This window comes from Rhinoderma darwinii, chromosome 1 (genome assembly GCF_050947455.1).
Source record: "Rhinoderma darwinii isolate aRhiDar2 chromosome 1, aRhiDar2.hap1, whole genome shotgun sequence".
Taxonomy (NCBI): domain Eukaryota; kingdom Metazoa; phylum Chordata; class Amphibia; order Anura; family Rhinodermatidae; genus Rhinoderma; species Rhinoderma darwinii.
The window spans coordinates 550414434-550426628 of NC_134687.1; the positions used below are offsets into that span (position 1 = coordinate 550414434).

General features: G+C 43.6%; 1 protein-coding gene across 1 annotated transcript in view; it reads right to left on the reverse strand.

The window, feature by feature from the left end:
* The window catches only part of MSH3 (mutS homolog 3), a 237015-nt gene that overhangs the window by 194587 nt on the left and 30233 nt on the right, over positions 1–12195 (reverse strand). The gene's annotated exons all lie outside the window — the stretch shown is intronic.

The following is a 12195-nucleotide window of genomic DNA, read 5'->3' on the forward strand; positions in this document are numbered from 1 at the left end:
GAAAAATATCCCACATGTGGCCCTCGGGCGGTAATGGACTGAAGCACCGGCCTCCGAAGCAAAGGAGCACCTAGCGGATTTTGAGCCCTCTTTTTTATTAGGCACCATGTCCGGTTTGAAGAGGTCTTGTGGTGCCAAAACATTGGAAACCCCCCAAAAGTGACCCCAATTTGGAAACTAGACCCCTTGAGGAATCCATTGTAGTTTTCATGGGGTGCATGCGGCTTTTTGATCAGTTTTTATTCCATTTTTAGGTGGCGTGGTGACTAATAAACAGCAATTCTACTATTGTTTTTGTATACTTTTTTTTTTACAGCGTTCACCGTGCGCTATAAATGATATATTAACTTTATTCTGCGTGGCGATACGATTACGGCGATACCAGATGTTTATAGTTTTTTTTTATGTCTTATGGCGTTTGCACAATAAAATACGTTTTGTAAACAATCATTCACTTTTTGTGTTACCTTATTCTAAGAGCCAGAACGTTTTTATTTTTCAATCAATAAAGCCGTGCGAGGACTTATTTTTTGCGTAACGAACTGTATTTTCCATCAGTACCATTTTTAGGTACATGCGACTTTTTGATCTCTTTTTATTCCATTTTTTGGGAGGTGAAGTGACCAAACAATTGTGATTGTGGTACGGTTTATTAATATTTTTTTTTACGGCGTTCACCGTGCGGGATAAATAACAAAATAATTTTGTAGTTCAGGCCGTTACGGACGCGGCGATACCAATTATGTATAGTTTATTTGTTTGTTTATATATTTTTATTAATAATAAATGACTGATAAGGGAAAAAGTGGGACTTTTACTTTTATTACTTTTAAAACTTTTATTTTCTTATTTTTACACATCTTTTTTTAACTTTTTTTTTACTTTATTACTTTGTCCCACTAGGGGACATGAGGGCAGGAGGCCCTGATCGCTATTCTAATACACTGCACTACATGCGTAGTGCAGTGTATTAGAACTGTCAGCTACTCACTGACAGCAAGCATAGTGGGTCCTGACGTTGTCAGGACCCACTAGGCTTCCGTCTATGGCATAGCCGGACGCCATTGTTTGGTGTCCGGTTGCCATAGTCACCATCGCCGGCCGCTGTCGCGTAGCAGGCCGGCGATGGCAGCTTAACCCCTAAAAAGCCGCGATCTCTATAGAACGCGGCTTTTAAGGGGTTAATCAGCGGGGACACAGCGATCGGTCCCCGCTGTAGGAGCTGTGACAGCTGCTGAACAAGACAGCAGCGTCACAGCTCCTGTATGTGTCGGGAGGACGGCCGAAACGGACGTTACTCCCGAGACGTACTATTACGGCATGGAGCGCGAACGATACAGCTGCCATGACGTAATAGTACGTCAAGGAGCGGGAAGGGGTTAAAAACAGAGAAAAGGTGACCCCATTTTGGAAACTGCACCCCTCAAGGAATCTTTCTAGTGGTATAGTTAGCATTTTGACCCCACAGTTGTTTTGCAAAAATTATCTGAATTCGTGTGTGAAGATGAAAATCTACTTTTTTTCTGAAAAAACATAGAAATTTTTAATTTTTACAATGAATATAGGAGAAAAAGCACCACGACATTTGTAAAGCAATTTCTCCCGATTACGGCAGTACCACATATGTGGTAATAAACTGCTGTTTTTGACCCACAGGTGGACTCAGAAGAGAAGGAGCGTCATTTGGATTTTGTAGCACGGATTTTGCTAGAATCGTTTTCAGTGCCCTGGAGGGACCTAAACAGTGGAAACCCCCCAAAAGTGACCCCATTTTGGAAACTGCACCCCTCAAGGAATCTTTTTAGGGGTATAGTTAGCATTTTGACCCCACAGTTGTTTTGCAAAATTTACTTGAATTCATGTGTGAAGATGAAAATCTACTTTTTTCCTGAAAAAACATAGAAATTTTTGATTTTTACAAGGAATAAAGGAGAAAAAGCATACATTTGTAAAGCAATTTCTCCCAATTACGGCAATACCACATATGTGGTAATACACTGCTGTTTGGACCCACAGCAGGGCTCAGAATAGAAGGAGCGTCATTTGGATTTTGGAGCGCGGATTTTGCTAGAATAGTTTTTAGTGCCATGTCGCGTTTGCAATGCACTGGGGGGACCAAAACAGTGGAAACCCCCCAAAAGTGACCCCATTTTGAAAACTACGCCCCTCAAGGAATTTTTTCTAGGGGTGTGATCACTTTTTTAACCCCATCGTTTTTTTGCAGAATCTTGTGGATATCTGGCGTGAAAAAGAACATATGACAAATGATTCATTTATAGGACAGATTTTTCAGACACAGAGCATGCAAGTGAAGAAAAGCACCTCAACATTTATCAGGATATTTCTTCTGAGTTTAGAAATACCCCCAAATTGGCCCTAATTCTCTGTTGCTGGACATATAGCAGGGCCAGAAAATATTGGAACATCACAAGGATTTTGAGGCCTTATTTTACTTGGATGATTTTTGGGCACATGTCATGTTTGCGTAGGCCTAAAAAATTGTGCAGATACTACACCATATTACAAATCCTAGATATTTATCTAGTGGTATAATGGGAATTTTTAGTTTTGTTATGGGGATGTTCAAATTTTAAATGGTGAAATGGTTATGGTACATGGGAGGGACGGTAATTGTAAATGAAAGGGCCGAAAATTATCAATGAAAGGGACAGATGAAAATAAAATTTAGAAATCCAGAGAGGTGTGGTATATCTGGAAGCACTCCTTCATACACAGTCCAGGTTGGGTGGGACAGGTGTTACACTGGTATGTAGTGTCTTTTCTTATGCTTCTTTTGGCACAGACACGACACCTCTTCTGGGGGTGGCTTTTTTTTTGCGGTGGGCGGCACTTCACCAGGAAAGTGCTGACCTGGAACTATCCTGGAGACATCCGTACTTGCAGAGGCAGAACTTTCTCCTACCTCTGCCACATTTCCAAAGAGAAGGGATTTGATTACCTTCTCCTGGTACTCCAGGTATGTCCCCTCCTGACCAGTGCTCCTCTATATTATAAAGGAGTTGTACAATGCCATTTGGATAAAGTACACCGCAAGTTTTTTGTACCAAATTTTTGATCTCTGCATGGCATTGTACGGCTTGAGCATCTGGTCAGAAAGGTCCACTCCCCCCATAAATTTGTTATATGCCTGGATGCAGACAGGCCGTGACGTGGTGGTGGGTGTTGCACCACGCACAGGGACAAGAGAGCAGGTGGCATCATGAAATGATGTTAGCATAAACACATCCTTCTTGTTCCTGAATTTCAAAAATAGGACCCCTTCACTTTGGACCGCCCTGCTCTCCCCACGCTGCAGGGGTTGGCCGAGAAGGGTTTTTGCGGACCGTCCCACACGCCACCGTTTTTTGTTCCGCCAGGCATTTGAACAGGGGTACACTTGTGTACCAGTTGTCAATATACAAGTGGTACCCCTGATTAAACAGTGGGTGCAGGAAGTCCCAGACAATCCTCCCAGTTGTGGTCAGGATGGGTGGACAGTTTGGGGGTTCAATCTGACTGTCTCTTCCCTCGTATATTCTAAAAGTATGTGTGTAGCCTGACTCCGACTCACACAACTTGTAGATCTTGATGCCATACCTGGCACGTTTGTTGGGCAACTACTGCCTGAACTTCACCCTTCCCTTGAAATGCACCAGGGACTCGTCAATGGCAATTTCTCTTCCAGGGGTATATGACATGGAAAACTTTTGGGCCAAATGGGAAATATGGGGTCTAATTTTATAGAGTCGATCGAAATTGGGGTCATCCTGGGGGGGGCACTGGGAATTATCATTGAAGTGCAAAAACTTCTGTATTGCCTCAAAACGAGCCCTGGGCATTGTGGTGCGGTATAAGGGGCAGTGGTAAAGAATATCAGTGGACCAATAGGCCCTCACCGATGGCTTCTTTGTTAGGCCCATGTTTAGGACCAATCCCCAGTACTGCAGCATTTCTGCTTTGCCGGTGGGATGCCACCTGTATGGCCTGGCATAAAAACTACCGGGGTTGGCAGCAATAAATTGTTGAGCACAAAGATTCGTTTGCTCAACAATTTTGTCCACAATGCTGTCCGAAAAAAAGAGCTGAAAAAACTCCATTTCAGACAGCCCTGCTGTCTGGACTTGGACCCCTGGAGCAGCAGTAAAGTCCGGTACTTGGGGGCTGTAGGAGGTTGGGGGCAACCAATTAGGTTCAGGTGCAGGTGTAACCTGAACACTGACCCTCCTGCGACTGCGAGGAGGTTGCTCGGTGTCACTTGAGGAAGAGGACAGCACAAAAGCGGACCCAGCATCACTCGCCGTATCTGTGTCCGATGCCAGCATCTCATACGCCTCCTCTGCAGAAAATATTTTGCGGGCCATTTTTTTATTTTTGTGTACAGTAAAGGTTTATGTACAATTGTATACTATAGAAAGTGTATACAAAAAAATGTAGAATAGAACTTTTTTTTTTTTTTACATAAAACGCAAAATACTAACACTAACGTACACTAATATATTTTTTTAATTTTTTTTATTTTATGACACTATAACTGACTTAACACTAAACTACACTTGCAAAAAGACGATGACTAACTGACAATCACACACTGACTGACGCTAACTGAAGGACGCTAACTGACTGAGACTAACTGACGCTGACGAACAGGCGGTCTGACGATGACTAACGGACGATCTGACGCAAACAGGCGATCTGACGCTAATGGGCGATCTGACGCTGATAGGCGGTCTGACGCTGACTAAATTGACGCTGACTAACACTGACTAAATTGACGCTAACTAGATCTGACTAAACTAACACTGACGATGACTAACGGACGATCTGACGCTAACAGGCAATACGACGCTGACAGGCGGTCTGACGCTGACTAAATTGACGCTGACTAACACTAAATTGACACTAACACTGACTAGTGACGCTGACTAACACTGACTAAACTAACACTGGCTAAATTGACGCGGACTAACACTGACTAAACTAACGCTGACTAGATCTGACTAAAGGGGTTTTTTTTAGATTTTTTTGAATTAAAAAAAAAAAAAAAGTAAAAGAAAAGCTCCCTTATAGACTGGGAGAGGAGGGGGTGATCACAGTTTGGGACTGCGATCAAGGGGTTAATGTGGGTTTTTAAGTGTTTTTTGTTAAACACTCGTTGCACACGACGGCTGCAGGCTTTGATCTCCTCCACTTCCTGACTCCAACAGAGGAGATAAGAGCCTGTGACGTTGATCTCTAACGTGCTAAGCTCCAATTGATAACCAATCGGAGCCTCTCTAACAAGGGACCGCTTCGATTGGTCCCTTGTACTCTGCCTGGGCACCAGGGCAGACAGACTACAAAGTTAACCGCCGCTGCGGTGTAGCGCGCGCGGCGGTTAACTTTTAAAGTGCAGACGTAACTGCACGTCAAGGTGCATGAACTTACTTCACAGCTTGACGTACAGTTACGTCAAGGTGCGGGAAGGGGTTAATGTGAGGCACATGGAGGTTAAATTCATCATCGCACCTCGTGCCCCACAATAAGTGATAGAAAGCAGTTTTTATTTTATTTTTTACAGCGTACACATCATAAATGAGGCAAAAAAATAGTTGTGAAGGTTATTACGCGCGCCAATACCCAATATGTGTATATTTTATGTATTGAGACTTATTTTAATGTTTATTGTAAAAAAGGTGTATGTGTATTTTTATTTTATTTAACATTGCTTTGTTTTTACTTTATTTTTTAAACTTTAATGTACTGGCATATATCTATATCCCAGTACATTAGCCTGTTTACAGATAGTACATAGGCTGTTGTTAGGACATACCGAAGTATGCCCTAACAACAGGAAATATGGTCAGACAGCACTGGGGTCCTTCAAAGGACCCTGGGCTGTCTGCCCATATATGGCATGTCCCTCGATCGCGTCACAGGAATTCCCTGTGACGCGATCCAGGAGCATCCTCCCTTCTCATTTTCCCCTGAATGCTGTAGTCAGCTGTGATCGCAGCATTCACGGGAATAGCGGCAGAGATAAGAGGTTTCTCTGATCTCCGCCGTTATAGAGCGGGGCTGCGGCTGTCTAATACAGTCATTGCCCCGCTCCTGACAGTAAGTGCGCGCGCGGTCAGCAAGAGGAGGTGCGGCCGGCGCTGCACTAATGAGCGGCGGTTCAGGCACGGAGGACAGAACATGGGGGTGTTTTGTAGTGCACCTGCCATGTTCTGTCTTCAGTGCCGCATATAATTAGTGCAGCGCCGGCCGCGTCGCATCATCCTGACGGCGCGCACATGTCAGGACTCAGGAGCGGGGCAGTGACTATATTACACAGCCGCAGCCCCGCTCTCATACAGTCATGTGTACTATACTGTATTGTGTTGGATTGTGCAGTTTGCGGTGGAGAAAGGAGGGGGGGCTGTGATTTAACGCCCCCCCTCTCCACCGCCAACTGCACAATACAACACAATACATTACAAGGCATTACATTACAACACATTACATTACATTACAGACTGCAGCTTACCTGGAGTCCTCCGAACCGACTCTTCCACTCCATTGTCTGGAAGACGTGTCACGTGAGAACACTGTCACATGGTACACTAAGTACCATGTGACCGTAGTAACCAGGAAGTGCCGGCTTCACGGCACAGAAGATTTATTTAGGAAGCTTGCTGTATGGCAACGGGGGCCCGTGGGCCCCCCAGGCTTAGGGGCTCGGTCGCAACTGCGACCGCTGTGACCCCTATAGCTACGCCACTGCTCAGAATCGCTTGGATAAATAAAAGGCATTCTAAAGTTATTACCACATAAAAGAACACGTCGGATTTGAAGAAATTGGCCTGGTCCTTAAAGAGAACCTGTCACCAGCATTTCACCTATTGAACTTTACTCATCTCTCACTGGCCGCTGCTATCCAAAGTTCATTGCCGTTCTCCCCTCTCCTAAACTCCTCCTCCGACTGTAAATATCGGTCTGCAAACATTTTGCGCCTTTTATCGTAATAATCCGGTGTCCCTTTGTGCGCACACCCCAGAAAAGGACATCAATGCACAAGCGCGGGATTGTGTGTGCTGGGGGAAGGCGAGGAGCTGTCAATCAAAAGTAAGGAGGCGGGGTAAACTCAGAAAGACTTGAGGAATGAAGATTTGACTCTTTTCAAACGAAGATTTGACTCTTTTCAGACGAAGAAATGACTCTGTTATGCTCATTAGCATACGGTGTGGGAACACTAAAAAACTGATTACTAAAGCTACAGAGCCGACTAAGACAATTATAGGTTATATAGAAATAATTTTTCACCCACTACCACCAGGTAGCGCTGATTTAATATGTGAAATGCTGGTGACCGCTTCCCTTTAAGGCCAAAACAGGCTGCGCCCTAATAAAGGGGTCAATAAACCGTGTGGTAATGAGGATGTTGAATTCCCATGGATAAAACTGCCAAGGTTTTCACTCCAAATGCAACAATACTCCGCCAGTACATATATAGTACTACAGGTTTACTCATTACCGCCATGCATTCAGACAGGTGTCACAATTAGACTGGATTCACACGAGCGTGCCGTTTTTGCGCACGCAAAAACGTGGCGTTTTGCCTGCGCAAAAGGCACTTAACAGCTCCGTGGGGCATCAGCATATGATGCGCGGCTGCATGCTTTTCGCGCAGCCGCGATCTTTATGACACTCCGTTTGGATGTTTGTAAACAGAAAAGCACGTGGTGCTTTTCTGTTTTAATTCATCCTTTTGACAGCTGTTGCGCGAATCACGCTGTTCGCACGGAAGTGCTTCCGTGTGACATGCGTGGTTTTCACGCACCCATTGACTTCAATGGGTGCGTGATGCGCGAAAAACGCCCCAAGAATGGACATGTTGTGACTTTTTTTCAGCGGACTCACGCTGAGTAAAAATCACGGACATGTCTGCACGGCCCCATAGACTAATATAGGTCTGTGCAACGCGGGTGAAAATCACGCGCGTTGCACGGACGTATTTCCCATTCGTCTGAATAAGGCCTAACTCATTATCGTGACGATCACCCCAGCTGCTCATTTATACAGAGTTTTCTAGGATGGGAACCATTTTATAAAATCATAAAATTGTACTAAAATTCGCTACAAAGGAAATTACTATTTTTGTGATTCACGGTTATTAATTTCCTTTAGAATTTGTCATTTTTGGTCAGGCCGTAGTAGGAAATCATAAAGACAATCTAATATGCTGTCGATACAATTCCAAATGAAGACAAAGGCTAAAAGAAAAAAATGAAAACCCAATGTGGGCACTCATCTATTATAGTATTGTAACACTAAGGCCTTATTTAAATGATAGCAAAAAATAACAGCCATATTACATCCAGAAACCCGTTGTATACGGGCATATTTTCATTTGTATAGAGTTCTATGAGCATGTCCATATTACAGCTGTATATCCGTATTCAATCTGTGTTGGATTCGTTTTTTTAGTTCCGTGCATATTCTTGGAAACCATCAAAAATATAATCCTATAAGGCCCTGTTAACACAGAGTTCTTTTCCGCGGTTTTTGCAAAATGGCCGAAATTGATTCCCATTGATTTCAATGGGAGGTGGAAGCGTTTGTTTTTTTTACTGCGAGCAGAAAAAACGCTTTCGGTAAAAAGAAGCGACATGCCCTATCTTGAGGTGTTTTTTTGCCACGGTTTTTGACCCGTTTTTCGGCAAAAACCGATCACGGTTATTCCATCTTTCTGTTGAAGAGCTAGCTAAAAAAAAAAAAAAGCCTAAAAAAACGCGTGTGGTGAAAAACCACTTCAAAAAAACGAAGCTGATTTTTCCAGGCAGAATTTTCTGCCTGCAAAAAACTCAGTGTGAACATACCCTAAGGCTATGTTCACACGGGGTCTTTTGCCGAGTTTATTGACGCGGAAACCGCGTCGCAAAACTCGGCAGAAACGGCCCGAGAACGCCTCCCATTGATTTCAATGGGAGGCGTCGGCGTCTTTTTCCCGCGAGCAGTAAAACTGCCTCGCGGGAAAAAGAAGCGACATGCCCTATCTTCGGGCGCTTCCGCCTCCGACCTCCCATTGACTTCAATGGGAGGCAGGAGAAAGCGTGTTTTCTGCCCGCGGCGCTCAATGGCCGCGGGCGAAAAACGGCGCGATCATTGCTATTCACACGGAGTATTTTGGGGGAGGAATATCTGCCTCAAAATTCCATTTGGAGCTTTGAGGCAGATATTCCTCCCCCAAAATACTCCGTGTGAACATAGCCTAATATGGATGGTTTTCAGATCTGTTGGACGATGCGATTATTTTGGGTCTCCATTCACTTCTATGGAGATTTCTCTGCAGTAAATCAGCATTCGAAGTTGTGTGCTGCGTTTTTATTTATGGGCATCAGTACGCGTGTATCCATGAATAAAAAGGTTCATGTGAATAGAACCATCTATTATTATATTGTCAGTGTACAAACAGAATTGTGGCCAGATTAGACTAGAATACTACAAGGAGATAAAAATTTAATTCATGTGATTTAGGCCTAATTGTTAGAGAATTTGGGACCAATAGCTATAAAGTATAAAAGTATACTTCTTTGTAACATATCTTAATTATCTACAGTCCTGGCCAAAAGTTTTAAGACTGACACAAATTTTGGTTTTCACAAAGTTTGCTGCTTCAGTTTTTATAACCTTATCACAAAAACTCCATTTCCAAAAAAAGGTGAGCTCTACCATGAGTCCTGTGTCATGCCAACAGTAAAGCACCCTGAGACCATTCATGTGTGGGGTCGCTTCTCATCCAAGGGAGTGGTATCTATAAAGAATGGTATCTAAACATCCTCCAAGAGCAACTTCTCCCAACGATCCAGGAACAATTTGGTGATGAACAATGCTTTTTCCAGCATGATGGAGCACCATGTCACAAAGCAAAAGTGATAACTAAGTGGCACGGTGAACAAAACATCGAAATTTTGGGTCCATGGCCAGAAAAGTCCCCAGATCTCAATCCCATTGAGAACCTGTGGTCAATGATCAGAAAAAGGGTGGGGGGACGACACAAACAAAAATGCAGAAATTGTGATAAACTCCAAGCACAGATTAGACAAGAATGGGTTGCCATCAGTCAGGAGTTGACCCAGAAGCTGATCTCCATCATGCCAGGGTGAACTGCAGAAGTCTCGAAAAAGAATGGTTAACACTGTAAATATTGAGTCTTTACATAAACTTGATGTGTCTGTCAGTAAAAGTTTAAAAACTTATGAAATGCTTAGAATTGTACTTATTATACCATAGAAACATCTGACTAAAAGATCTACAAACACTGAAGCAGCAAACTTTGTGAAGACCAAATCTTGTGTCAGTCTCAAAACGTTTGGCCAGGACTGTATTTTGCTTCCTAAGGCTGGGTTCTCACGTCACAAATTTAAATCTGTAAAATGGTGCCGTTTATCTATGATTTACAGCAAAAAAAAAAGGCATTTAAACTGCGGCGTGAGATACCAGCCTTAGGGCCCATTCACAAGTTGCGGTTGAAGTGCGGTGAGTACCGCATTGAAAAAAACGCATCCGAAAACCACGTGCATTTTTACGGCGTTTTGATATGTTTTTCACTCCTTTTCTTATAGCACCTGAACTGCAAACATGTAAATGGACCCAAAGTCCTGTTTTACTGCCGAGTGTATTTGCTACTGGTGTAGTAATTGATCTTGCAGCTTCATCCTCTCTCAGATATCACACAGCAGGCTGCATGTCAGTGAGGGTATGTGCACACACACTAATTACGTCCGTAATGGACGGACGTATTTCGGCCGCAAGTACCGGACCAAACACAGTGCAGGGAGCCGGGCTCCTAGCATCATAGTTATGTACGATGCTAGGAGTCCCTGCCTCTCTGCAGGACAACTGTCCCGTACTGTAATCATGTTTTCAGTACGGGACAGTTGTCCGGCAGCGAGGCAGGGACTCCTAGCATCGTACATAAGTATGATGCTAGGAGCCCGGCTCCCTGCACTGTGTTCGGTCCGGGACTTGCGGCCGAAATACGTCCGTCCATTACGGACGTAATTAGTGTGTGTGCACATACCCTTTAACAAGGGGAAAGAGAGTACCGAGAAGACATTACAGCCTAGTTATTAGAGAAGGTAGGAAGAAGCGGCTGCCTCAGTGTAGGAGACAACGATCATACAGCAGGGAAAGTATGTAGTATGTGCCGCAGACTACTGTAAGGGTATGTTCCCACGTAAACGCAAAATACGTCTGAAATTACGAAGCTGTTTTCAGGCGAAAACAGCTCCTGAGTTTGACGTTTTTACAAGTGCACTCGTTTTTCGCTGTGTCCGTTACGGACGTAATTGGAGCTGGTTTTCAATTAAGTCAATGAAAAACGGCTCCAATTACGTACCAAGAAGTGTCCTGCAGTTCTTTGAAGCGGGTGTAATTTTACGCGCTGTCTTTTGACAGCGACGCGTAAAATGACAGCTCGTCTGCACAGAGCATCGTAAGACCCATTGCAGGCAATGGGCAGATGTTTGCCGACGTATTGGAGCCGTCTTTTCAGGCGTAATTCGAGGCGTAAAACGCCTCCATTACGTCTGAAAATAGGTCGTGTGCACATACCCTAAAGGGACAGTGATCATGCAGCATGAGTAAAGGGAGTGTCTGAGGCATCGATCACTGAAAGGGAATACCCATTGGCTTCTATTATTGAATATTTCTGAGGCGCTATCCTGAAAAGACTGCAATTTTTTTTTTTTTATTAATGCAGCTTATAAAGATCCAGGCTCTATAAGAGTGCACTCACACATGACATACTCACATTGTATTTTTGCAGCGTAAAATTATACTTCGGAAAACTACAATGTATGCCTAAGGAAAAAATATTCCTTAACACAGACAGATTTCTCTAGTTCTTGCATTGCAGAATATTTTTCCCATAGGAATACATTGTACAATGCAAGTAACAAAATTACAATGCAGTAAAAAAATTAACCTATGGAAAAATAAATATTGTGGATATTAAAAGTGAACAAGTACATCGTGTATATAGAAATAAATTTACTGTGGTTTGATTAAAAGGGGAATTTTTATTCTGGTCAAGGAAGGGGTGTGGTTTCCCTAAAATTGTGTAAATTATAGCAGAAATCGACAATAGCTCCTATCCGTTGTAGATTTGATTTCACCCTGTGGGGCATAGCAAAGTAAAGGCCTGTGCTGGTGTACATTGCCGCAGCTCCCCCC